General features: G+C 35.8%; 1 pseudogene; it reads left to right on the forward strand.

The window, feature by feature from the left end:
- Positions 1–21,057: 21,057 nt before the first annotated feature.
- On the forward strand, positions 21,058–21,429 carry LOC116591302 (annotated as a pseudogene).
- Positions 21,430–27,423: the final 5,994 nt, after the last annotated feature.

Raw genomic sequence — 27,423 nt, forward strand, 5'->3', positions numbered from 1 at the left:
ACAATTCCTTGAGGCAGATATTGGCTTGAGTCATGTGAAATTTCCATTTTCATGGGTCAAAAAGGTTGAATATTGGAAAATTCTTAGAGTCTGACCTGAATGTTAATGTTTTTTTATTTTATAGGTAGCTCAGAGAAAATAAGTAAGTTGAAGTTTATACAGCAAATACATGGAAGTGTTGGGACTTCAACCCAGATTCTTACCACCCTACCACACCTGACCTTATCTTAAATAATTGTTATTAAATTGAAAGGATCCCACAGCCCTCCAAACTATAAACCAATTTCCCCGCACCTACCTGAGCCAAAACAACTGAATGGTTTGTGTCTGGTCTTCAGTTTACAGATTTGATTCTATTACAAGCCTTCTTTCTCTATACACCTATGGCTCTTCTTTCATTAGTTTCATTATGACTATAGTCATTGGATTTTCTCAACCAAAGTTTGGAATATGTCATCAGAGAAAAAGAGGTACTTATGAGGAAAAGGATATAAAATAATTAGGATTGATACTATTGTAAGAAATTCTGGAAGAATGCTTATTACAAACACATCATCTGCAGACGATAGTGTAATTTTTTTAAATTTTTTTAGGTGATTGGCACATTTTACTTGTGTCTCCCTTAGGGCAGGTTTTATTTTACTGCTATTTGTGGAACATCTGTAATTTTGCACACAAAAACACTGGAGCACGTCTAGTGGAGGCAGAGGCAATCAGGAGTACAGTGGCTGGGACTGTGCTGAACAGCAGGAAAGCATTCTCCTTTCTCTCCAAAACTGCAGGAGTAGTGAGCGTTTATAAGACAACTATTTATCAAGTACTTAATGCATTAGGTATTTTGTTAGATGCTGTATAATATATATGAGAGGTTTCTAAGGAAAGTGAAAGATCTGATCAAGTCTTGAATGTAAATTAGGCAGAGAGAATAATAAAGATCCATGGTCTCAAACTAGCATGGATCAAAATTAACTGGAGGGCTGTTGAAACATAGATTGCTGTGTCCACCCCCAGAGTCTCAGATTCAGTAGATTGAGGTGAGACCCAAGAATCTGCATTTTTAACAAATTCCCAAACTATGCTCATGCTGCTGATCTAGCAACAATACTCTGAGACTGACTCCTATGGACCACTGAAGATTCAGGAAGTAGGATGAGCAATACCACAGAAGCAACATGACGAGTCTGTCTGGAATATAAACATAGCTATTAAGCTACTCTGACTTGTCCCTTCTGAAGACAATCTACCTCACTGCGATTTGAGGCACTCTCCTACATCTGATCCACCTGCCATCAAGCACAACTTTGGCATCTGACAAAAAGAGAGACAGCTTCCAATTATCCATCGACCCAAGTTAGAAGCCTTGAGCAAGTATCCAACAAGAGTCACTCCCTTACCTCCAATATTACTATAGTTCATCTCTGTAGGGTTGTTTATTAAGTCCACTTAAGTCTTTAGGCCTCAATGGGAAAAAAAAAATTATCTAAGGTATCAAGTGGCTTGGTTCTTTACTAAAAGAAAGCTGTCACTTTCACAACTATTTACAATCTTGTTTCCAAAAATTTGTAGAAATCAAATTTCCTAATTGTCCCCCTGCTAATGCCAGTCATTAATCTATTCTGTCACTTCATAGTTCTCTGGTAATCTTAACTTCAAATGATACAAGACATTTATTTCACAATCTCTCACCAGTAGCAGATCCTTGCATATCTAAGCCTCATTTTGTATTGCTGATTTAAACAAAGTGAGAAATCTGAGGCTTAATCAATGGTTCCCATATTGATTAATGGACCTTGACCCACATGCTACAGCAAAGTACATTCAATGAGGTAGTACAACATGTTATCTTCTTTGTCTTACCAAATTAAATCATTCAAGTGAAGAGAGTGGCTAATGGGCACAATAGAGACTATATTGCCTGATCCAGAGGGAAAAAAGGACGCTAGATCATCAAAAAAGAGGCTCTACCTCTAGGCATCTTCTTCCATCTATCTACCATCCACCTATTACCTACTCTATGAACAATGATCTTAATTCATTAAGGTTGGTTTTAAATTCAGCAATGGTATCAGTAAGACCAACCTAAAAAAAAAATTGTTAGGTGTCAAAAAAGCAAGTGGGAAACCAGTGACAATAAAATAAGAAGGTAGATGAAAAAATGATCTTATTACAGAGAGCAAAGAAGAATTGTCAAAATATATTTAAAGGTAACAACAATAATAAAGCCATTAGAAACTCATTTAGACTTTTCCTCTTACAGACACTTTTCCTTTTTTAGACTTCTCCTCTTATAGAGACATTAACAGTTCTGTACATACATGGGAAAGAGCTTCAGAATTCCCTTTTCCTACAGATGAGAAGGTTTACTGCCCAAGGGACTATTTGCAGTTTGGAGATAGCCCCTAAATGCATAGAACTGTTCACAGAATGCCACAGTAAAACAGAAGGAAGACAGCAGTCTTCCATGGATGTCCTGATTACTTTTATCTATTTAGGAACATGTCTGCTCTTTAAAAGAATATAATCACATATAATATGGAACACATCTAAAATAGAATAATTCAGCATTAAAAAAATATAAGAAGAAGCATTCCAATTAGTAACTAGAGGTATATATTTCCCTTAAAGACAGAAAAGGATTTAAAAATTTCAGGTTTGCAAAAGTGACTCTTCAGATTAGCTACATATCAGTATACATAAGCATATAATTATTTGTCCCAAGATATTTTCTCTTAATTTATTCTATTTATATGACCTACAATAAAGTTGAGTGCAAGCAGATAAACAAATACATGATTTGCATTTGTGTACAATAAAATGTCAACAATTTAGAATCAGCTAAATTAGACTCCATAAATTAACCAGGTTGGGACTGAAGTTTGTACCATCCCTACAATATAATTTACTAAGTAAATCAATAGTGCAAACACAATTATAAGACATTTTTAAGCACATTATTATATTAATTCTTTGTGCACCAATGATACTCCCAATGGCAAATCAGCCTTATTTATTTTTAAAGTTAAGCACAGAAGACCCTTGACCACAACTTGTTAGCTCCTATGCCTGGGCATTTTTAAATTCCTCCATGTTTCAAGTGATTTCAGCATCAATTCAGCTGAAACCTCATTTCATCATTTCAGCTGAAACCTCCACACTGGGCCTGTACCTCCTTTCCTCATTCATTGCATGTTTGCACCTGACCACAATAGCAACTTGAGAGCTCCAGCTCCTGCTCCCATAGGAATCATGTGGAAAACTCTGAATCCAAAAATAGAGGAAAAGAAGAAACAGAAAGGTAAGGAGTCAGACCCCAAAGCAGTCTGCCCTTCAGGAATAGCCAGCCTAAAATAGACACATGAAATATTGCTCAACATCACTCAGCATCAGGAAAAGCAAATCACAACCACAATGAGATATCACCACACACTGGTCAGAATGGCTAAAATTCACAAGTCAGGAAAAAACAGATGTTGGAAAGAATGCAGAGAAAGAGGAGCCATCTTACACTGTTGGTGAGAATGCAAACTGGTGCAGACTTTCTGGAAAACAGTACAGAGGTGCCTCAAAAAGTTGAAAATAGAGCTACCCTACAACCCAGCAATTGCACAACTAGGGATTTACCCCAAAGATACAAATGTAGTGATCTGAAGGGGAGCATGCACCCCAATGTTTAGAGCAGCAGTGTCCACAATAGCCAAACTATGGAAAGGACCCACATGTCTCTCATCAACAGATGAGTGGATATATATATATATATATATATATATATATACACACACACACACACACACACACACATAGATGATGAAAAAAATGTATATATACATAGATGATGGAAATACTACTTAGCCATCAAAAAATGAAATCTTGCCATTTGCAATGATATGGATGGAACTAGAGCGTACTATGTTAAGTGAAATAAGTCAATCAGAGAAAGACAGATATCTTATGATTTCACTAATATGTGTAATTTAAAAAACAAAAAGGATCAGAGGGGAAGGGAGGGAAAAATAAAATGACAAAAATCAGAGAGGGAGACAAACCATAAGAAACTCTTAATCATAGGGAAAAAACAGGGCTGCTGGAGGGATGTGGGGTGGAGGAAAAATAAAATTAAATTAAATTAAATCACACTTGTGATTCTCCTAAAAAAATAAAACAACAAAATGGAGTACAATCATTAACAAAACTAAAAAATAATAGCTACTTTGGAGTATATTAAAATCAGAAACAAAAACACCTGTATCCAAAAATATATAAAGAAAGCAAGCAAATATCCAAAATTATTGAAGTGAATATTATATTATTCAAGGATTTAAGCTTCATTAAGTATTTTGAAATTTTTTATCTGACTGACTATAAGACCTAATTAGTACTGATATCACACATTTTGTCACAATTATATAATTCCTTTGTGTTCAATATAATTTTTCAATTTTATAATCTATATTAGCATATAGTTAGTATACATTAGTAATTGCACGTTTTCTAATTAATAAATCAGTATTAGAATTTTGAAAGTTTAGTGTAACTAATGATTTTATGGAAAGCTAACTGTTACTTTTTAAATGAAATGTATGCTTTTATCAACAGTAATATGCCAATAAGTTAAGCAACCTAGATGAAATGGATGCATTCCTGGAAACCTATAAACTTCTAAAATTGAATCAGGAAGAAAGTGACAACCTGAATAGACCAATATCTAGTAATGAGATTGAAGCAGTGACCAAAACCCCCCAAAAAACAAGAGCCCAGGACCTGACAGATTCCCTGGGGAATTCTACCAAATATTCAAAGAAGAAATAATACCTATTCTCCTGAAACAGCAGGAAAACTTCCAGATTCTTTTTATGAAGCCAGGATTACCCTGATCCCCAAACCAGGCAAAGACCCTACCAAAAAGGAGAATTTCAGACCAGTATCCCTGATGAATATGGATGTCAAGATTCTCAAAAAGATCCTAGCTAATAGGATCTAACAGTAAATTGAAAAGATTATCCACCATGACCAGGTGGAATTTATCAATGGGATGCAAGGGTGGTTCAACCTTCACAAAGCAATCAATGTGATAGAACAAATCAATAAGAGAAGAGAGAAGAACCACATGGTCCTCTCCATTGATGCAGAAAAAGCATTTGACAAGATACAGCATCCATTCCTGATTAAAACGATTGAAAGTATAGGGATAGAGGGAACATTCCTCAACTTCATAAATCTATCTATGAAAAATCCACACTGAATATCATCCTTGATGGAGAAAAGCTGACAGCTTTCCTTTTGAGATCAGGAACACGACAAGGATGTCCACTCTCACCACTCCTGTTCAACGTAGTACTAGAAGTCCTAGCAACAACATCAGACAACAAAAAGAAATAAAAGGTATTCGAATTGGTAAAGAAGTCAAACTCTCTATCTTTGCAGATGACATCATACTTTATATGGAAAACCCAAAAGACTTTACCCCCAAACTACTAGAACTCATACAGCAATTCAGTAATGTGGCAGGATATAAAATCAATGTACAGAAATCAGTTGCTTTCTTATACACTAACAATGAAAATACAGAAGGGGAAATTAGAGAATTGATTCCATTTACTACAGCATGAAGAACCATAAGATACCAGGGAATAAACCTAACCAAAGAGGCAAAGGATCTGTACTGGAGGAATTACAGAACACTTATGGAAGAAACTGAAGAAGGCACAAAAAGATGGAAGACCATTCCATGCTCATGGATTGGAAGACTAAACATTGTTAAAATGTCTATACTGCCTAGAGCAATCTATACTTTCAGTGCCATCCCAATCAAAATTCCACTAGCATTTTTCAAAGAGCTGGAACAAACAATCCTAAAATTTGTATGGAACCAGAAGAGACCCTGAATTGCTAAGGAAATGTTGAAAAAGAAAAACAAAACTGGGGGTATCATGTTGCCAGATTTCAAGCTTTACTACAAAGCTATGATCACCAAGACAGCATGGTATTGGCACAAAAACAAACACATAGACCAGTGGAACAGAGTAGAGAGCCCAGATATGGACCCTCAACTCAATGGTCAAATAATCCTCAACAAAGCAGGAAAAAATATACAGTGGAAAAAAGACAGTCTCTTCAATAAATGGTGCTGGGAAAATTGGACAGCTATATGTAGAATGAAACTCAACCATTCTCTTACACCATACACAAAGATAGACTCGAAATGGATAAATCAAGACCTCAACATGAGGCAGGAATCTATCAAAATCCTAGAGGATACCATAGGCAGTAACCTCTTCGACATCAGCCACAGCAACTTCTTTCAAGATACAAAGGCAAATGAAACAAAAGCAAAATGAACTTTTGGGACTTCATCAAGATCAAAAGCTTCTGCACAGCAAAGGAAACAGTCAACAAAACAAAAAGGCAACCCACGGAATGGGAGAAAATATTCGCAAATGACACTAAAGACAAAGGGCTGATATCCAAAATCTATAAAGAACTCCTCAAACTCAACACACACAAAACAGATAATCACGTCAAAAATGGGCAGAAGACATGAACAGACACTTCTCCAAACATGAAAAAATGTTCATCATCATTAGCCATCAGGGAGATTCAAATCAAAACCACATTGAGATGCCACCTTACACCAGTTAGAATGGCAAAAATCAACAAGGCAGGAAACAACATGTGTTGGAGAGGATGTGGAGAAAGGTAACCCTCTTACACTGTTGGTGGGAATGCAAGTTGGTGCAGCCACTTTGGAAAACAGTGTGGAGATTCCTTAAGAAATTTAATATAGAACTACCCTATAACCCCGCAATTGCACTACTAGGTATTTACCCCAAAGATACAGATGTAGTGAAAAGAAGGGCCACTTGTACCCCAATGTTCATAGCAGCAATGGCCACAGTTGCCAAACTGTGGAAAGAACCAAGATGCCCTTCAACGGACGAATGGATAAAGAAGATATAGGGTCCATATATACAATAGAGTATTATGCCTCCATCAGAAAGGATGAATACCCAACTTTTATCAATGTGAACAGGACTGGAAGAGATTATGCTGAGTGAAATAAGTCAAGCAGAGAGAGTCAAGTATATGGTTTCACTTATTTGTGGAACATAACGAATAACACGGAGGACATTAGGAGATGGAGAGGAGAAGTGAGATGAGGGAAACAGGAGGGGGAGACCAACCATGAGAGACTATGGACTCTGAGAAACAAACTGAGGGTTTTGGAGGGGAGGGCTTGGAGGGGTGGATGAGCCTGGTGGTGGGTATTATGTAGGGCACGTATTGCATGGAGCCCTGGGTGTGGTACATAAACAATGAATTTGGGAACACTGAAAAAATTTTTAAATTAAATTTTAAAAAAAGAAAGAAATTATGTTTTTAATTCCCTCACTGATTAAATCATTTCAAAGGAATAAAAACATTAATTTGTTGACTTTTGACAAAAGCAACAAAAAAATATTGAATATACCCAGTTTGTCCAAAGATTCAAGTTACTTACATAAACTTAGATGTATATTTTTTTTTTTTAAAGAAAGGAATGACCAGTCTATGTTGACTGCTACCCCTCCCAAAGGCTCTCTTACTGAGCTCTGTGTTCAATTCCTAGGACTGCCATAACAAATTACCACAAACCAGGTATCTTTAAATACCAGAAACTATTCTCTCACAGTTCTGATACCAGAAGTCCAAAATCAAGGCTTTCCAGGGCCACACTCTGAAGGAGAAAGCTCTTCCCTCACCTCTCACAGCTGTTTGTGGCTTCTGATGTTCTCTGGCTTGTGACAGCTTCACTGCAGCTTTTGTCTTGGTCTCCACACAAACTTTTTCCCCATGCATGAGCAGAGTGTTTTTTAGCTGACAACACAGTTCCACATAGGACCATCATCCTATCTGATGATCATACTCTACAACTGAGGTGCTGATATTTTCATTTTGCAGAAGAAACAACTGAATTCAGAGGGACCTAAGATGACTTAGCTAGGTAGAAGGAGAACAGAGTCTTAAATAAACTCCAGGTCTTCTAAGTTCAAATCTGAAACATTCCCACCATACCAAGCTATCCTTCTCTTCTCTCACATACATACAAGGTAAAATATTTTCAAAGCATTTTTCCATTGTAGGTGAATTACCACTAATTACAGGTGTATGGAATATCAAGGATCTTCTTTCATATAAAAAAAATCAATATCTTCCTGAAGTGGCTTTGGACAAGTTCTCACCTAACCCAGACAGTGGTTCTGAACCCTAGCTGCACAACCCACCTACAGAATCTATTTTCTGTGGGGCTGAGGCCTATGTATATTTAACAAACTACCCAGTAATTCCACCCAGGTTTACCCAGAATTGAGGCACCCAGAATTGAGAATCTTTGACTGTGGGATTTTAGACCTTAGTTTCCTCTTTGATATATTAAACACACACACACACACAAACACACACACACAGAACGATGACTTTTCATTGTTAATGGTTTTCTAAAAGCAAAAGTAAGAGTCCCAACCACATCTTTTATATAAGAAGATAATAATATTCTTAACGAAACTGTTGTGACAATAGGGACACTAATACAATGCTGATCATTGGCTCTAGTGCTGGTCAGCTGGAGCCCTGGACACCCCTCAGGATGGGACATTCTCTCTTCTATACAATGTCTAGGCTTCAGGGTCCAATTCTGTGATGGAAATGTCCAGGGCTCTGGTGGGGAAAGGATAGACAGACGTTTCATCCCTGATCCTGGCTATTTAATCACTTCTGTGAGTAGGTTATTTTAGTCCTTTCTGTAAGCCTAAGGACTTTTATTCTCCATGTCTGTAATTACAAATAAAATTAAGCCAGTTGCCCAAACAAGCAAATTTTTGTAGTACTAGTTCTGAAGACACATTTATCCTGTGCTCCTAATAAAACAGCAGTTTAACTCCAATGAGCAAAACAAAGGCAGAGTACAGTAGACAGAATACCAATTTCACAGGGCAGGTTGTCCGTGGCCATCAAAGTTATAGTATCCCAATACATAGCAAAACAGTATAGAGCAGCTCAACTACAAAGAAGTCCACATATTATTCAGTCATTAAAAAGAAGAGAAAATCCTGCCATTTACAACAGTATGGATGGAACTTGAGAGCATTATGCTAAGTGAAATAACTCAGAGAAAAACAAATACCATATAACTCTCACTTATATGTAAATCTAAAAAAGACAAAACTCACAGAAAAAAGGGAATAGGCTTGTGGTTACCAGAGGTGGGGAATAAGAGGAAGGTGTTGAAAAGCTACAAACTTCCAGTTATAAGATAAGTAAGTACAAGGCATGTAATGGACAGCATGATGGCTGTAGCTAACACTGCTGTAGGATATATAGGAATGTTGTTAAACGATGTTAAGAGAATACATCCTAAGAGTTCTCATCACAAGGAATAAACTTTTCCTTTATTCACTTTCTCTCTTTATTCTATTTGAGATGACAGGTGCTAATTAAACCATTTGTGGCAATCATTTCACAATATATGTAGGTCAAACCATAATGCTGTACAACTTAAACTCATACAGCGATGTATGTCAGTTATATCTCAATAAAACTAGAATAAAATTTAATTTTTTAAATAACATCTAAAAAAAAAAAAAAAGAATTCCATGAGAAGACCAAAAAAAAAAAAAAAAAAGGTGGCCTAAGGGCCAAGTTGTCTGCTCCTGAATGAATGGATAGGAGATCAGCTAGAGCAGAGTTTCTTGACCTGGAGTTCATACCTTCCCACCCCACCCACACAGAAAACTTATGCACAAAAAAGTGAATGCAAAATTCAGTTAACTCTGTGCCTATCTGTATTTTTCAGGGAACAATGCCTATGTAGATTTATCAGATTCTCAGAGGGGTTTGCGACTTGAAAATAGGCTTGGAATCACTGTTATCAAAGAGTACACAGTCTGTGTGTTTTCCTATAAATTTATTTTCTCTTAAATGAGATTTGATAGTCTTTTGTTCATTTGCATGGCCCTCATCCCTAGCATGGATCCTGGTATGATACAGGCTTTCAATAAATCTGTATGAGGTAAATAAAAGTTGACCAGGAGAGCGTGTCCATGATGGCTGAAAGGACCTAGAAGTGATGCCTTCTTTGTGGCTTTAACAGTCCCTTGGCCAAGGAGATCCTGAAAAGAAGATGGGTGAGAAAGTGCCCAAAGGCAAGGCCCAAACTCTCCCCAGAAGTTATGTGTAAATTTCTCCAGGACTTAGATAAATGAATGATCAAGGGCTCAGAGTTCCTCACCATAGATCAAGATTGCCATAATTTTAGTGGCATTTAAATCGCTTGCCTACAGAAGTATGCCAGCCTATCAAATTATATATATGTGTTCCATGGCAGTCGTTGGCAATATTGATATACATTTTCCTCTTAAATGGACTGATCACTCATTTAGCTGTCATCTTGCATCTGCCACTGAAAACAGAGAAGACAAATTGAGTCCATTTTTCAAATTCAGCAGTTATTTATTTTGTTAAGCACAACATATTCATCTCTGCTAGTTTTCATACGGCAGCAAGAGAGTCAAGCCATCCAGTTGTAAAACTAATTAATAGAAACAACCTTTAAATTACTAGACTGGCAGTCTGGCATTGCTGATAAGATCATCACGGGAATAGTGAGTTGTAAAATTATTATTAAAATAAATCCAGATTTTCATTTTATTACAGGAAAGGGATCTCTAACTAAAAATTCTTTTTTTAATTCAGGTAAAACTGGTATATAACGTTTTATTAGTTTCAGGTGTTCAACATAATAATTTGATATTGACACACACTACAAAGTGATCACCAAAATACATCTAGTTACCACCCATCACCACACCATTGACCCCCTTCCTCCTTTTCACCCACTCCTCAACCTCCTTCCCCTCAGAACACCAATCTGTTCTCTGCATCTGTGAGTTTTATTTTGTTTTATTTTTTAGATTTCACATACAAGTGAAATCATACCATATTTGTCTTTGCCTGACTTTTTCACCTACTATAACCCCCCAGGGTCATTCTATGTTGTCACAAATGGCAAAATTTCCTTTTTTTTTGTGGCTGAGTAGTATCCTATTGTATGTGTATCCACCACATCTTCTTTATCCATTCATCCACTGATGGACAGTTCGGTTATTTACATATCTTAACCAAGAATTCATTGTTTTTATTTGGCATGGGCGCAGCTGCCATATTTTTCACTTTTTAGTTATTCTCATGTCATGTAAGAGTGGCTGAGAAAATATGTCATTTTTGGAGTTCTGCCAAGTAAAAAACTCCAAATAGAGAGAGAAAATGACTACCTCTAAATAACCTATGCCTGTTCAAGAATATGCAGTTCACATCCAAGGTGATAGGAGACTACAGGAATTTTCATACAGTTCTGATTTCTAAAAATAAAAATGAATCTAAAGACTATCCTTGAAACATGAATTCTCACCTTCTGTTATGACTTTTTCCTCTCCACCTGTCTTCCTTCCAAATGAAAACAGTGACCATTCAAGGTTCTTTTCTTTGCATCATAAAGAAACGACTATAAGAGCACTATATTGATTTCTCCTTAAAGATTAGAATCCTCTACTACTCAAAAGCTACTAAATATGTTTACCTCAGAAACATGGGGAATGTGGTCTATTTTGTCGCCATTTAAAAGCACTAAAGAGACAGACAAAACATAAACTCTCTGAAGACCACTTCAAACATGTACTGCTCAGTCACGTGTATCTTTCAAAATGCTTTTTAAAAATTTTTTAATACCTATTCTTTCCTTTCACAAGAAATTATTTTGTACAAAGCTATTATAAAGTGAGTTGTTCGCTGAAAAAAAAAATGAAAAAAAATGTCTGAGGAATAGAATTTTATATATGCTATGAAATAACCAGCCAAGTCTGTTACTCTGCGTTTAGTTTCTGTAACTCCTCCAGTCATCCAAGGGCAGAACTACCGGAAACTCAGTGAACATTATTTTGGGTACATTAGTAAACATTGTAGAGCCATGTCCAGCCCAAGAAGTATTCTTGGGAGAGTTAACTGCATAATTTTCCTCACCCTACAGAAACAGAATTTAAGCTCTGCAATAAACATGTGTCATAAACATGGGGTCCAATAGCACAGTTGCACAATTCAACTCGCTCACCTCACCCTAATGCCAACTCTGTCTGAGTTTGTCTTTATTAAAAATGTTGATTTTTTTATTGTAGTTTTCAGTATTAATTTTGATTTTTTTCAATATTATCATCTTGGTAGCTTCACTTGTCGTGAGCATAGCATAGACTTGTCAACGCACCATGTTGTACACCTGAAATAAATGTAACATTGTGTATCAGCTATACTTCAATAATACATATATTTAATTACTTTTATTACCTTCATTACTGTTTTTTGGCTTGCCCTTAAGTCTTGCACCTGAGCAAGTACAACACTCACCATATGGTCCCAGCTCCAAGCATGACCTCTACAGAGCTAATCCTAAATTTCTCTGCCAGAGGGAAGGATCATGTTTAATATTGATGGCTCTTTAAAATGAAAAAAAAGAACTTGTCTTATTTTTTCTTCCTACAGCCATACCAATACATATCCATCATATTTACTTAGAAAAAAAAAGAAAAAAATTGAAACATCCTTAGTCCCATGACTTAGTAATAACCACTGTTAATGACTTGTATGTTTCTAGACTGTTTTCTATGGTTATATGATAGACGATGTATAAAAATTGAATATTTAAAAGGTATGGTTATATGACAATTTTCCAGGTTAGCCATGACTTAAAAGAAATGACATCATTTTGTTCACTGGTATATTTATTCAAATTAACTGGTATATTTATTTTTTTAAATACAGTCTCTCTGTAAATGTGGAGGATTTCAGCATTGATGTACATCAGGCTTTCCTAAGCATTAAAGCAGGTTTCAATGAAACTTTTAAAAATAAGAAGGAGTATGCACCTAAATTGTTATAATTAAAATAAGACCACTGGGGCGCCTGGGTGGCTCAATGGGTTAAGCCTCTGCCTTCAGCTCAGGTCGTGATCTCAGGGTCCTGGGATCGAGGCCCAAGTCAGGCTCTCTGCTCGGCAGGGAGCCTGCTTCTCCCTCTCTCTCTGCCTGCTTCTCTGCCTACCTGAGATCTCTCCCTGTCAAATAAATGAAATCTTTAAAAAAATAAATTAATTAAATAAAATAAGACCACTATCCTCAATGGAAAATATAATTAAACAGGAATAAGGTCAGGTGTCCAAATTCATAAATCAGAAATTGATGTAGTTCTCCAAATAAATGTTACAAATGCAAAAATTTCTAATATTCATTTAAAAGCATAATGATAATCTCTCTCTCACTCTTGTTCTCACTGTCTACAACTATCTACTTCTCTATCCATTTATCTATCAATACACTTAACCCATAAGTCATTAAATACAAGGGTTATCACTCCTACTAATATTCCTATCACTTCAGCACAGTGAAGAACATTATGGAACTTGGTTCAGAAAGCCCAGGTTTGGACACCAAATGTTTATTTTGGGGAAAGTTACATTATTGCTTTAATCCTAAGTGTTCACATCTGTTAAGCAAGTGTCATAAAAATACTTATCTTTATGAGGTTGCTGTAAGAGTTAAATAATCTCTTAAATGCTTACCATAATGTGTGGTAGGAGTAAGCATTCAATGCACCTAAATTGTTATAATTAAAATAAGGCCCATATTCTCCAAGGAAAGTATAAATGAGAGGAAAAGCCATGTATTAAAATAATGCAAATGTAGCAATGTAAAATGATTTTTTTTAATGTTGCTAAAAATGAGGGTAGTCAAACTTTAGGCTCAGATTTTGAATTTTTTTTTAATTTAAACTATTTTATTTATGTATTTGACAGAAATCACAAGTAGACAGAGAGGCAGGTGGAGAGAGAGGAGAAAGCAGGCTCCCTGCAGAGCAGAGAGCCCGATGTGGGGCTTGATCCCAGGACCCTGGGACCCTGACCTGAGCCGAAGGCAGAGGCTTTAACCCACTGAGCCACCCAGGTGCCCCTGAAATTCATTTTATGAAATGGGCTTACTTTATAATCGTTCCCTGTTTATGAAGAGCCCATCAAGTATTAAGCAATATATTACCCAAAAAGAAAATTAATACAAATGACAGCTTTTTTATGTCTTCGCTATTTTAGTTTTCTTTTTTCAACTGATTTTCCAATACCGAGGAAAAATAAAATACAGAGAATAAAATTATACCATATAGTATACCTATGTGACAAAGGTAATACATAAACATCAAAACACAATCAAGAAATTATAGATAAGTGTAAGTGCTATAATCAAATAAAACTTACTTGATATTTACAACATGGACCCCACTTAGGCTTATATCAGAATTACATGTCTTGAAAGCAATATACACCCTATAAATATTTATTTATTTGGCTCTAAAATATCTATAATGGAAGTACATAGAACAGAAAATGTTAATCCCTCATCTGTAGTATAAGTTACCATCAGGGACTGCAACTAGAAAAAATCAAATTGAAACATTATGGAAAAATGTTAAAATGTCAAAAAATTAAAAATAGAACTATCATATGATCCAGCAATTCCACATCTGGGTATTATTTGAAAAGAGTAAAAACACTAATTTGAAAAGATACATGCACCACACCCGCCCCCATTCATTGTGGCATTATTTACAATAGCCAAGATGTGGAAGCAAACTAGGTATCGCTGATTAATGAATAAAGAAATGGTGGTGTACATGCACACACACACACACACACACACACACACACACACACACACACACACACAGGAATATCAGTCAGCCATTAAAAAAAAGAAGAAGAGATCTTGCTACTTGTGACAACTTGGATGGACCTTGAGGGCCTTACGCTAAGTAAACTAAGACAGAAAGGAAAAGATAAATACCATGTGATCTTGCTTATATGTGGAATCTAAAGAAACAAAACAAAACAAAACAAAAAATGAGCCCATGGATATAGAACACAGATCAGTGGTGGGAAAAATAGGTGAAAGGGGTCAAAAGTTACCCATTTTCAGTTAATAAAATGAATAAATCATGGAGATGTAATGTAAAGCATGGTGACTATAGTTAACAATACTGTATTGCATATTTGAAAGTAGCTAGGAGATTAGATCTTGAATGTTCACATCACAAGAAAAAAAATTAAAATTATATATGATGATGGATGTCAACTGGACTTATTGTGCTAATCATTTCACAATATATACAAATACTGAGTCATTATGTTGTACACCTAAAACTGAAATCATGTGAGGTCAATTACACATCATTTTTTTTAAATGAAAGAATCAAACTGGAAAGATAAAATGCCATCTATACCAATGACACCATCCAAGAGACTCCGAATCTCAGATTAGGACTTTCAAGTATATACAAAAGTGTAATTAAAAATTCAGGGAAATGTGACCAAATTATGATTCTAGCCACTTAGCCTTAATAATTATGTGGCACCCTGTGTGAAGAAAGAGTGTACTATCATAAAAAGACTAAATTGCATAGTATAGAAGGAGAAATCAGAACAACAAAATTTCAGCACCATTCAGAGAACATCCTGATTACCAAAGAAGAATGTTCTGTTTCTGCTAGCTATAAGTCTATAATAAAGAAACATGGGTCAGATTAATGTAGCTTCATGTCACTCATCCTCAGCCTCATTTACCCAAATCCATTTATTATGGTGCCGTGATGAATATAATGAGGTTTCCCAAGTACAGTTATGGCTCCTTCCTGCTAAGAACTCCAGTGCCTAGCAAACCCTCAGGCTCTGCCTTCTGCCCACCATTTTAAACATACTCTTTGCATCAGATGTCTCTGCTTTTAATTTCCTTTCTCCCAACGAGGCTTCTGCCACTCTTCTCAGACACTCCATATCTTTACTCTAATTATCACTGCATTTCAATTGTATCCTGAATGCCATATTTCTGATTTGTCTAAAAAATAATCCATATCTGAATTATCCAATCAAACTTGTATCATTTCATCTAATTAAATTAGATATGTGTAATATCCCAGTCATTTTTCAGAACTTGATAGATAGTAATACACTGCTATTTTCTGAAGATGTGGAATCATCTACAATGATGAAAATTTTGCCTATCTTCAAATTGTTCCTAAATGAGCAGTTCTAGACTGGATGAAATTCATGCCAGTATTATTTCAGGAATCCAGGAATCTCTTAGCATCTATACAGGGTCTTGTCATAACAGAAAAGCAGGTAGTATTCAAAGACTGTTAAATTGTGTCAAAAGGATAGAAGAGCCAAATAGAAGAGCCTAGAACTAGAGAAAGAGGAGGTCATTTGAGCATCCACGATAATAATAACTGCAATATTAAAACACACCAGGGGTGCCAGGGTGGCTCAGTGGGCTAAGCCTCTGCTTTCAGCTCAGGTCATGATCTCAGGGTCCTGGGATCGAGCCCCGCATCAGGCTCTCTGCTCAGCGGGGAGCCTGCTTCCCCCTCTATCTCTGCCTGCTGCTCTGCCTACTTGTGACTTCTCTCTCTGTGTCAAATAAATAAATAAAATATTAAAATGAAATAAAATAAAATATACCAGAACTATTATTATGAATATATAATACATTAAAAACCCATTGCTGTCCTTCGGAATATGCTAAGAAACCTGTCATTTTGTAAGCTAGTAAAGAATCTAACCTTTTCTGTATAAACTGTACTCAGAATAACCAAGTTGATGAAAGGAAGTTACTCTTAGAATTATTCCAGCTAATAAATTCAGAAGGAATCGCAAACTTCTGTTTCCAAACATGATAAACTAAAAAGGATTTGATTTTCCCTTCCATCATAAAGAACCAGACTAAATATATAAAACAGTACTTTTCAGATATTAGACAATAGATAGTAAAGAGATATTATCTTTAGAAATAAAGAAGCAGGGACACCTGGGTGGCTCAGTGAGTTAAGTCTCTGCCTTTGGCTCAGGTCATGATCTTGGGGTCCCCATGTCGGGCTCTCTGCTCAGCAAGGAGCCTGCTTCCCTCTCTCTCTGCCTGCTTGTGATCTCTCTGACTCTCTGTCTCTCTCTCTCTGTCAAATAAATAAATAAAACCTTTTTTAAAAAAGTAAAGAAGCAGTGAGTGCTGTGAAGTGTGTAAACCTGGTGATTCACAGACCTGTACCCCTGGGGATAAAAACATATGTTTATAAAAAATAAAAAATTAAAAAAAAAAAAAGTAAAGAAGCAAATGAGGTTAACCCTACCATTGTCCCTAGTTTAACTACCTGATTGTCCATGTCTTGCAGAGAGGGAGAACCCAGATAAAGCCTTGTGGGTTGATGACCTGAAGAGATAGAAGAGTCCAGGGAGGTCAAGGCAGTCAGAGCTTGTGAGGTATAATCATGGAGACAGAAGCTGCATACAGAGAGAAACTTTGAAGTCTGCCGAGTGATTCCATCCCCTTGAATCTTTAGACAAGTGCTGGCATAAATATATATATGAATAAGAGAAGATGAGGGTGGAAGAAGAACTAATGGAAGTAATAAGCCAAAATTCACTAGGGCTAGGAACTGTTTATGTGGAAACACCTCATATGATATTGGCATCAGATAGGATTCTCTGGAGGGTATCATATTAGCACTGAGGCTAAAAAACCTTAGACTGAAGGTTGCTGTGGACACATTCTAACCAACTTAGCCACAAAAGGGATTGACTGATACCAGATAACTTAACTGCATATTAGGAAAAAAAAAAAAAAAGTCCAACACTACCTAAAGGAATAAAATAATATCTAGAATGTAAAATTCACAATGTTTAGCATTCAGTCAAAAATTATAAGGCAAGCAAAGAAGCAGAGAAATAGGAGCAATAACTGAAAAAAATCAACAAATTAAAATAGTCATAAATGACAGAAATGATGGAATTAACTTATAAAGGTCTTAAACACTATAAATATACTCTAAATGTTCAAGAAGGTAGAGAGAAACATACATATTATAAGGACATAAATGTAAAATATAAAATACAGCCAAATGGAACTTTTATAGATTAAAAAAGTCCCCATAATAAAAACTAAACTAGAATAGACTGATAATGTATTAGATATTGCCTAAGAAAAGACTAATAAACTTGAAAAGACAGAAATAGGAATTACCCAAAATAAATCAGAGAGTAAAAACAGACTGAAAATAAAATAACACAGCCAAAATGACCTGCAGGAAAATATCAGGCATTCTAAAATATGTTTAATTGGAGTTCTACAAGGAATAGGGAGTCAGAAAAAAAATATGTATTTAAAAAACAATGGGTGGAAAATTTCCAAAATTAATTAAAACTATATATCATCTGGAAATAGTTAACCATGGGCCTCTCACAGTCCTACACATTGTACATCCAGAGGCATTATCTTTGTTCTGAACTATATTTTGGAAGATGTCTGTATAACAAAAAGCTTTAGAAGGTGTAGTGTATCCCTTCAGAAAAAAGGTAGCTTTGTTTACTGTCTTGGAAGATAGAGACAGTATCACTCTCTAGAACAAAGGAAGAGTAAGCTTACAGAACATTATAAAAGATTCAGACCCTAAGCCTGGGTTTTTTGTCTATAACAGTGCTCACTTGACTATTCAGTTGTCATCTGGACTTCTTCACATCACTTTTTGAGAACTGAACTGAGGAAAATGCCCACACTATAGCTACTTGTGCGGTGAATAATAAAGTACTCCTTGCAACTTACTAGTTTGCAAGTTGAATAAAATCTCTGCCCATTCACAGATTTTGCCATAGATATATAGATTCAAGCAGTTCAACATATCCTAGGAAAAAGAATCGTAAATAAAATCACAGCATGGAAAATCACATTCCAATAGCTGAAAATTAGTAATGAGGAGAAAATATTAAATGCATCCATATAAAAATGTACATTATATCCAGCAGAACAGAGTTAACATTGACTGATGTCCCATAAGAAACTCTACAAGCCAGGGGTACCTGGGTGGCTCAGTCGGTTGAACACCAACTCTTGATTTCAGTGGGGTCATGATCCCAGGGATGTGGATTCAGGCCCCATATCAGCTCTATACTTAGTGTAGAGTTTGCCTGCGATTCTCTCTCTCTGCCTCTCTCTAAAATAACTCCAATTAAATCTCTCTGTCTCTCCCCTCACTCTCTCTCTCTCTCAAATAAATAAATCTTTTAAAAAAGAGAAACTCTACAAACTAGAAAACAATAAACAATGTTTTTAAAGTGTTGAAAGCAAAAAAGAAAAAAATGGAGGAAATATCTTTTAAAAATAAAGGCAAAATAAACACTTCCAACAAACAAGAGTTGATGGGCTTCATTGCCAACAGATATGCACTACCAGTAATGTCAACAAAATTCTTGAGGCTAAAGGAGAAGAATGCTATTTAGAAATTTAAGCCTATAAAAGGAAATAAAGAAAATGTGAAATGGTAAGTATATGGGCAAATATTTTCAAAATATATTTCTCATTTTTAGTCCCCTTAAAAGATAATTAACTCTTAAAAGTACAAATAATAACAAAGTAAAAATAATAAAAATGTACTGTGGATTTTATAGCATATTTACAAGTTAAGTGTATGATATTAATAGCATAAAAGAGAAGGGGGAATAAATGAAAATACACAGCTATGAGGCTCCTTATATTGAGGGGCATAACAACATTTGAAAGTTGACTGTGCTGAGATAAAGATATACTTTGTATATCAACCCCACAAGAAAAATAAACAGAGTCATAACTATAAGACAATGGTAAAGAAAAATAGCATCATTTAAAGCATTCAGGACAAATTAGGGTCTAAAAGGGGAGAAGTTAACAAAAACTAGATGGGACAAATAAAAAAACCCACAAATTGGTAGATACACACCCATTATATTAATTTCAAGTGGTCTAAACACTAATCAAAATGCAAAGATTGCTGGATTGGATTAAAATAGGGGGAGCCTAGGTGGCTCAGGTCGTGGTCTCAGGGTCTTGGGATCGAGCCCTGCGTCGGGCTCTCTGTTCAGTGGGGAGCCTGCTTCACCCTCTCTCTGCCTTCTTCTCTGCCTACTTGTAATGTCTCTCTCTCTCTCTCTCTCTATCTGTCAAATAAATAAATAAAACCTTTAAAAAATAGAATAAGCCAACTATATATTGGTTATAAGAAATGTACTTTAAATATATAAAGGTTACATATAGAAAATTTAAGGCGAAAGTATGAAAAAGATGTATCACAGAAAATATTGGCATCAATACCAGAAAAAGTACATTTCAGCCCAAAATATTCCCATAAACCATTACATGCCAACAAAATCAACAACCTAGAAGAAGTGAATAAATCCCTAGAAACACATAACCTACCAAGACTATAATATGAAGAAATAGAAAAATTTGAACAGACTGATTACTAGTAAGGAGATTAAATCAGTAATCAAAAACCTCCCAACAAACAAAAATCCAAGACAAGATGGATTTACTGGTGAGTTCTATCAAGGATTTAAAGAAAAAATAACAACAGTCCTCAAACTCTTCCCCAAAACAAACAAAAACAAAAACAAAAAAATAGAAGCAGAGGAAATACGTCCAGACTTATTTTATGAGGTCAGGATTACCCTGATACCAAGACCAGACAAGAAAAGAAAATTTCCGGTCAATGTTCCTAATAAACATAATACAAAAATCCTCAACAAAATAATAGCAAACTGAATTCAACAACACATTAAAAGGATCAGATACCATGATCAAGAGGAATTTGTTCCAGAGGTGCAAGGATGGCTCAACATCTGAAAAATCAATGTGATACACTACATTAACAAAATGAAGGATTTTAAAAAATGGGTATCTCACTAGATGTGGTGAATACGTGACAAAATTCAACATCCATTTGTAAGAAAAATTCTCAGTAAAGTGGGTAGAAAGGGAACATACCTCAACATAACAAAGGCCATATAAGACAAGCCTAAGCTAACACACAGCTCTTTGAGGAAAATGCGGTTGTTGCTACAGCAGAGCCTTGGATACCCTCCTCCTGTTCCTGACTCACTTCCCTTTACTCTCGCTGAGAAACAAGTCAGTCAGGAAGCTGGGCCATAGCCATGGTTTTTAAAGACCCCAGGAAGACAGCCATGGAACCAGAAGTGGCAATTCATTAAATTAGAATTACTCTTACCAGCCACAATGTAAAATCTTTGGGAAAGGTATGGGCTGACCTTATCAGAGGTGCAAAGGAAGAAATCTCAAAGTGAAAGAAACAGTTCAGATTCTTACCAAGACTCTGAGAATCACTATCAGAAAACCTCCATGTGGTGAAGGTTCTGAGACTTGGGATCATTTTCAGATGAAGATCTATAAGCTCACTGATTTGTACAGTCCTTCTAAGATTGTTAAACTGATTATTTCCATCAGTATTGAGCCAAGAGTCGAGGTTGAAGTCACCACTGCAGATGCTTAAATCAACCTTTTAAATAAGTTATCAGTTGTTAAATTTTTTAAGAATGGGAAAAAACTTTCCTCCAGGATCAGGAACAAGACAAACATGCCCACTCTCCACCACTTTTATTCAACATAGTATTGGAAGTCCTAGCCAGAGCAATTAAGCAAGAAAAAGAAATAAAAAGCATCCAAATTGAAAAGGAAGAAGTAAAACTGTCACTATTTGAAGATGTCATGAGATTTTCTACAGAAAACCCTAAAGACAACCAAAAAACTGTTAGAACTAATAAATTTAGCAAAGTTTTAGGGTACAAAATCAGTATACAAATGTCTGTGGCATTTCTGTACACTAATAACAAATTGACCTAGATATGAAGAAAATGGAACTCTTCAACATTGCCGGAAAAGATATCAAATGGTACTTCCACTTGGAAAAGATTTTGCAGGTTCTTATACAGTTACACATACACTAACCATAAAACTCAGGAATCCCACTAATGTATATTTACCCAAAAGAAATAAAAATATGTTAATGTTAAACACTCTCTTAGGTATTTTTAAGAATAACCTGTCACTCCCTTTCAATATAAAATAGGAAAGGGTTTTTAGGTATACATATCATAATACTTAAAAAATAAAATTAATGTATATCTGGAATTTGCTTTAAAGTAACCCAGAATGGGAGAAACAAATTCAGCTATCGGCTTAATATTATTTTAATTGGGCGAAGTGTGCATGGGGGTGTGCATTATACTATCCTTTCTATTTTGCATATTGTTTTTGAAAGAAACATTAAAAGCCCAGGGACAAAAATCCTATATAACTTCCTCTTTAATTTACAAACTAAAATAATACCAATTGAAATGTCCTTGATCTTTGAGTAGCAAGTGTCAAGGATTACAAATGTTGAGGGAGTATTACTATCAGCTTGTAGCAGTTGAATCCCCTTCTCAATTCTTGAAATGAAGGAATAGGCTCAGTAGATGTCACTCAGGCTTAAAGATGTGAGAAGTTATAGTCATTCTTCTCTCCTTCTCATCTTTATTATAAAGTTTTGACAGCCACAGTTAATGCAGAAAATACTTCTGGTGTTAGGGCAAGTATAATTATGTTGCAGGGTAACAACAAATGGACAATCTAATGGGCAGTTTAACTATATGATCAGAAAGTAGAAGTCAAGTTTAGTACACTTACATCTGGTTTGCTACAGTCAAATCTTAGAGATATCAACTCAAAAGGACCCAGAATTCATTATTACAATTATACCAAAATAGGTGGGAGCAGCTACAAACATAGGAGTTCATCCAACAATAAGTTTCAAATCAGCTAGATCAAGAACACAACAATCACTCAGCTGGTGCACTGCTCTGTACGCTAAGGACCAAGAATCCTAGAAGTCACTTCCAGCAGAGTATCAGCTGAAGTTGATAAAACTCATATGGAGACAGCAGCAGGCATTTGCTCATGGTCTTGGAAAGATAAGGACTGATAGGTCTTTGGACCTTAAATATTATGCTGAAGAGTCTAGAACTAACTACTCTAAAAGGTAATATTACTAATAGTAAACCTTACTACCAAGTAATATTTCTTAATTAGTGCTCTCAGGATACTTCATTTTAATCATTTTATAATTAAGCTATATGTTTAAATTCCACAAAGATTTAGAGATAGAATTATCAGTTTCCTTTTCTAGTATTTCCTTTGGCCATAGCAGTAACTTTTTTTTCCTTTACTGTGCTTATTTACCTTTATTTTTTAGGTTTTTATCTAAATTCCAGTTAGTTAACATGCAGTGCAATATTAGTTTTAGGTGTACCATTTAGTGATTCAACACTTCCATACAATATTCAGTGCTCTTCACAAAAAGTGCACTCTTTAATCCCTGTCCTTATTTAACCCATCCCTCCTACCCCCTGCTCTCTGGTAATCAGTTTGTTCTCTATAGTTAAGAAACTATCTTTTGGTTGGCCTTCCTCTTTTTTCCCCCTTTACTCATTTCTTTTGTTTCTTAAATTCCACATATGAGTGAAATCACATGGTATTTGTTTTTCTCTAGCCAAATTATTTCACTTAGCATAATACATCGTAGCTCCAACCACATTATTGCAAATAGCGGGATTTCATTCTTTTTGATGTCTGAGTAATGGTGCATATATTTCTTTGAATTAGTATTTTTGCATTCTTTGGGTGATGACCTAGTAGTGCAATTGCTAGATCTTCTATTTTTAACTTTCTGAGGAACCTCCATATTTTTTTCCAGAGTGGCTGCACCAGTTTGCATTCCCACCAACAGTGTAAGAGGATTCCCCTCTCTCTGCATCCTCATGGACAAGTGTTGTTTCCTGAATTGTTAATTTTAGTCATTCTGACAGGTATGAGGTGATATCTCATTGTGGTTTTGATTTGCATTTCCCTGATGATGAGTGATGTTGAGCATCTTTTCATGTGTCTCTTAGCCATCCATATGTCTTCTTTGGAAAAATATCTATTCAGGTATTATGCCCAGTTTTTAACTGGGTTGCTTTTTGGGTGTTGAGTTTGTTAAGTTCTTTATATATTTTGAACACTAACACTTTATCAGATATGTCACGTGCAAATATCTTCTCTCATTTTAAAGGTCATCTTTCAGTTTTGTTGATTCTTTCTTTCACTGTGCAGGAGCTTTCATCTTGACAAAGTCCTAATATTTTCTTTTTGCTTTTGTTTCCCTTGCCTCAGATGGCATATCTAGTGAGAAGTTGTTACAGCTGATGTCAAAGAGGTTACTGCCTGTGTTCTTCTCTAGGATTTTGCCTATCTCACAGTTTGGGCTTTCACTCATTTTGAATTTATTTTTGTGTATGGTATGAGAAAATGGGCCAGTTTTGTTGTTCTGCATGTTGCTATCCAGTTTTCCCAACACCATTTGTTGAAGAGACTATCTTTTCTCCATTAGATATTCTTTCCTGCTTTGTTAGAGATTAGTTTACTATACACTTGTGCATCTACTTCTGGGCTTTCTATTCTGTTCCATTGATCTGTGTGTCTGTTTCTGTGCCAGTACCATACTGCTTTGATCACTACAGATTTGTAATATAACTAGAGTCTGGAACTGTTATGCTTCCAGCTTTGCTTTTCTTTTTCAAGATTGCTTTGGCTAGGGGCATCCGGGTGGCTCAGTCAGTTAATCATCTATCTTTGGCTTACATCGTGATCACAGGGTCCTGGGATTTAGCCCTGAGTCAGGCTACCTGCTCAGCAGGGAGTCTGCTTTTCCCTCTCTTTCTGCCTCTTTTTCTTTTTTCCTCTCTTTCTGCTTGTTCTCTCAACCTCTCTCTCTCACACACATAAATAAAATCCTTCTTAAAAAAGATTGCTTTGGCTATTCAGAGTCTCCTACAGTTCTATACAAATTTTAGGATTGTTTGTTCTAGCTCTGTGAAAAATGCTATTGGTATTTTGATAGGGATTGCATTAAATGTATAGATTGCTTTGGGTAGAATAGACATTTTAACACTATTTGTTCTTCCCATGAATAAATACTTTTCCAAAGAAGACATACAGATGGCCAAGAGATACATGACAAGATTCTCAACATCACTTATCATTAAGGAAATACAAATCATAACCAAAATGAGATACTACCTCTCACCTGTCAGAATGGCTAAAATTAACATGTCAGAAAACAACAAGTGTTGATAAGGATGCAGAGAAAGGGGACCCCTTTTAGACTGTTGGTGGGAATGCACACTGGTGCAGTCACTCTGGAAAACAATAGGGAGGTTCCTCAAAAAGTTAAAAATAGTACTAACCTAAGATCTAGCAATTGCACCACTAGGTATATATCCAAAGGATACAAACATGCTGGTTTTAATGGGCACATACCCCCAATGTTAATATATGCAATAGATTTCTGTACATTGATTTTTATCCTGTGACTTTAGTGAATTTGCGTGTCAGTTCTAGCAATCTGGCAGGGGCAGGGGTGTGTGGAGAGGAGTCCTTCCTTTCTTGTTAAATGCATGAAAACACATACAAAACCTATGCAGGGTCTGGCAAATACTCTTCTGCATGTTGATAGACATTAAAACATCGTTTACTCTTTTGTAGACAGTGCATTATAAATAGAAGATACCTCAATAAACATTCCCCCACTGAAAGAGGAAAAAATGGCACTAGTTATTTCCCTTTTCTAAAATTATTCTGTACTTTCATGAAATGTACCGTATGGCTTGAAATGATAGCCTCTCTTGGATAGAACTAAGAGTTTATATTGTCCAAGTACAAACTTGCTAGAGAAAACAGAGACTGAGTTAGGCTCTAGAACTACATTGTAACTTAAAAATGGATAGTCAGTATTTAAAATGCAGTATTTCACTGCACAGTAAATTCTTAATTGCAAGGGCTCTTTACCCAGTTAGTTGATAATCATCCAGGCCGTCTGTCCCTACTCTTCTGGCTATTTTGTAATCCACCAGAATCTTTAACAGGGAATGAACAAAGAAGTCAAAAAGAAATGAAACACCAGGTGTTTCGCCAGGTGAGGGTCACAGGTTAATGCTGAAATGAAACACCAGGTGTCACCAGGTGAGGGTCACAGGTTAATGCTGGACAGTACAGGATTAATGGGGCCTATTAAGGACTAAAACATTCCCATCTTCGGATTTGTTTCCCATGTTTTCTTTGACCCCAGTATCATGAACAATTGAGAAGTGCCTACACAAGAAAAGGAAAAACCTAACGAAAAATTTATCTGAACCAACACAAGATAGAGTATTTTTAAATTATAGTCTAATTTTATAAACCAGAACCCTGGCCAGACATTTCTGCTAATGATAAACCCTTAATCTCCCGCGAATTTCAAACTCATAACCTGTTATTTCCTTTTGTTGTAAGAAAACAACTGACGAAGCAAGACAGCATCAACTGTGAGCACCGAATCTTCCTTTCTCGCCATGGCGGACCATACCCAGTTACAAAAGCTCTTTCCAGCCCTATTTTGTTCAACAAGCTAGGGGTAAGTTTGTTCCTCTGACAAAACATTCAATATATATTTTGTCTTTAACTTTAAACTCGTCTACTATCTGCCATCCTTGTAGAGGATATAAAGGTGAAATAGCTAGACAACCAGAAGTACCTTCTACATTCTGCTTCTTAGAGGAGCTGACCTTTCCTATACAACTCCTCAGGCAGCCAGGTGACCTTTAATATTCAGTACATTTTCTCCTATGTTGATAGCTTATGCTAGCTTCTTTCCTGGCACCTTTACTTTCACATAGCTAATGTATAAATGTGTAAGTTTTGTATGAGTGCCCTTACAATACAATTGGTTTTTTAAAAAATCGGTTTATAAATAAATCTTACCATGCTCATTTTCATTTTCCTTTATGTAAAATTTTCTCTAGGAGAAAACAGTGAGTCTTGCTGAGAAAAAACCCACGAACAAAATGTATACAATTCTCTATTCTAATGAAAGGATTTTAAATAGGTAATAAGGCATGAGAAGAGAAAAAAATTATAACACAGGTCACTGAACCAAATGATCAAGTAAGAAGTTCTCTCTAAAGTAACAGTCAACGCTCAGCATGTACTGAGGGGGTTGTCAGGCAACGGGGATTTCAGCAGGATCCTTTCCGCTTAAATAAGTTGAAGTTCTGTGAAACTGGTATGAAACTCAAAGCTGTAACAGTGTCATTCTACCATAAAGAAAAACATTTTTACAGGACTGAGGCTCTTGTTCAGCTAAGTTGTAGTCATGGTCTTAAGTTCCTGGTTGTTTTAATGGCCTAAAGAGAAATAGGAATTATAATCAAAAATTTTTAAAGACATGTATTTGAAACACACAAGATCTGAAGTTATGCCATTGTTGAGTATGCCTTGAATTTGTAGGTGAACTCACCCTTGATTTCATGGCCCAGTCTACAATTATACCAGCAGTCTTACATTATCATATCCCGTCATTTGGACTGTTACTCTTTTTCTTTATTAGAGAATCCCAATTATCGCTTAAAAATATTTATTCATTGCTTCTAGG

Source organism: Mustela erminea, chromosome 5, assembly GCF_009829155.1.
Source record: "Mustela erminea isolate mMusErm1 chromosome 5, mMusErm1.Pri, whole genome shotgun sequence".
NCBI classification, from domain to species: domain Eukaryota; kingdom Metazoa; phylum Chordata; class Mammalia; order Carnivora; family Mustelidae; genus Mustela; species Mustela erminea.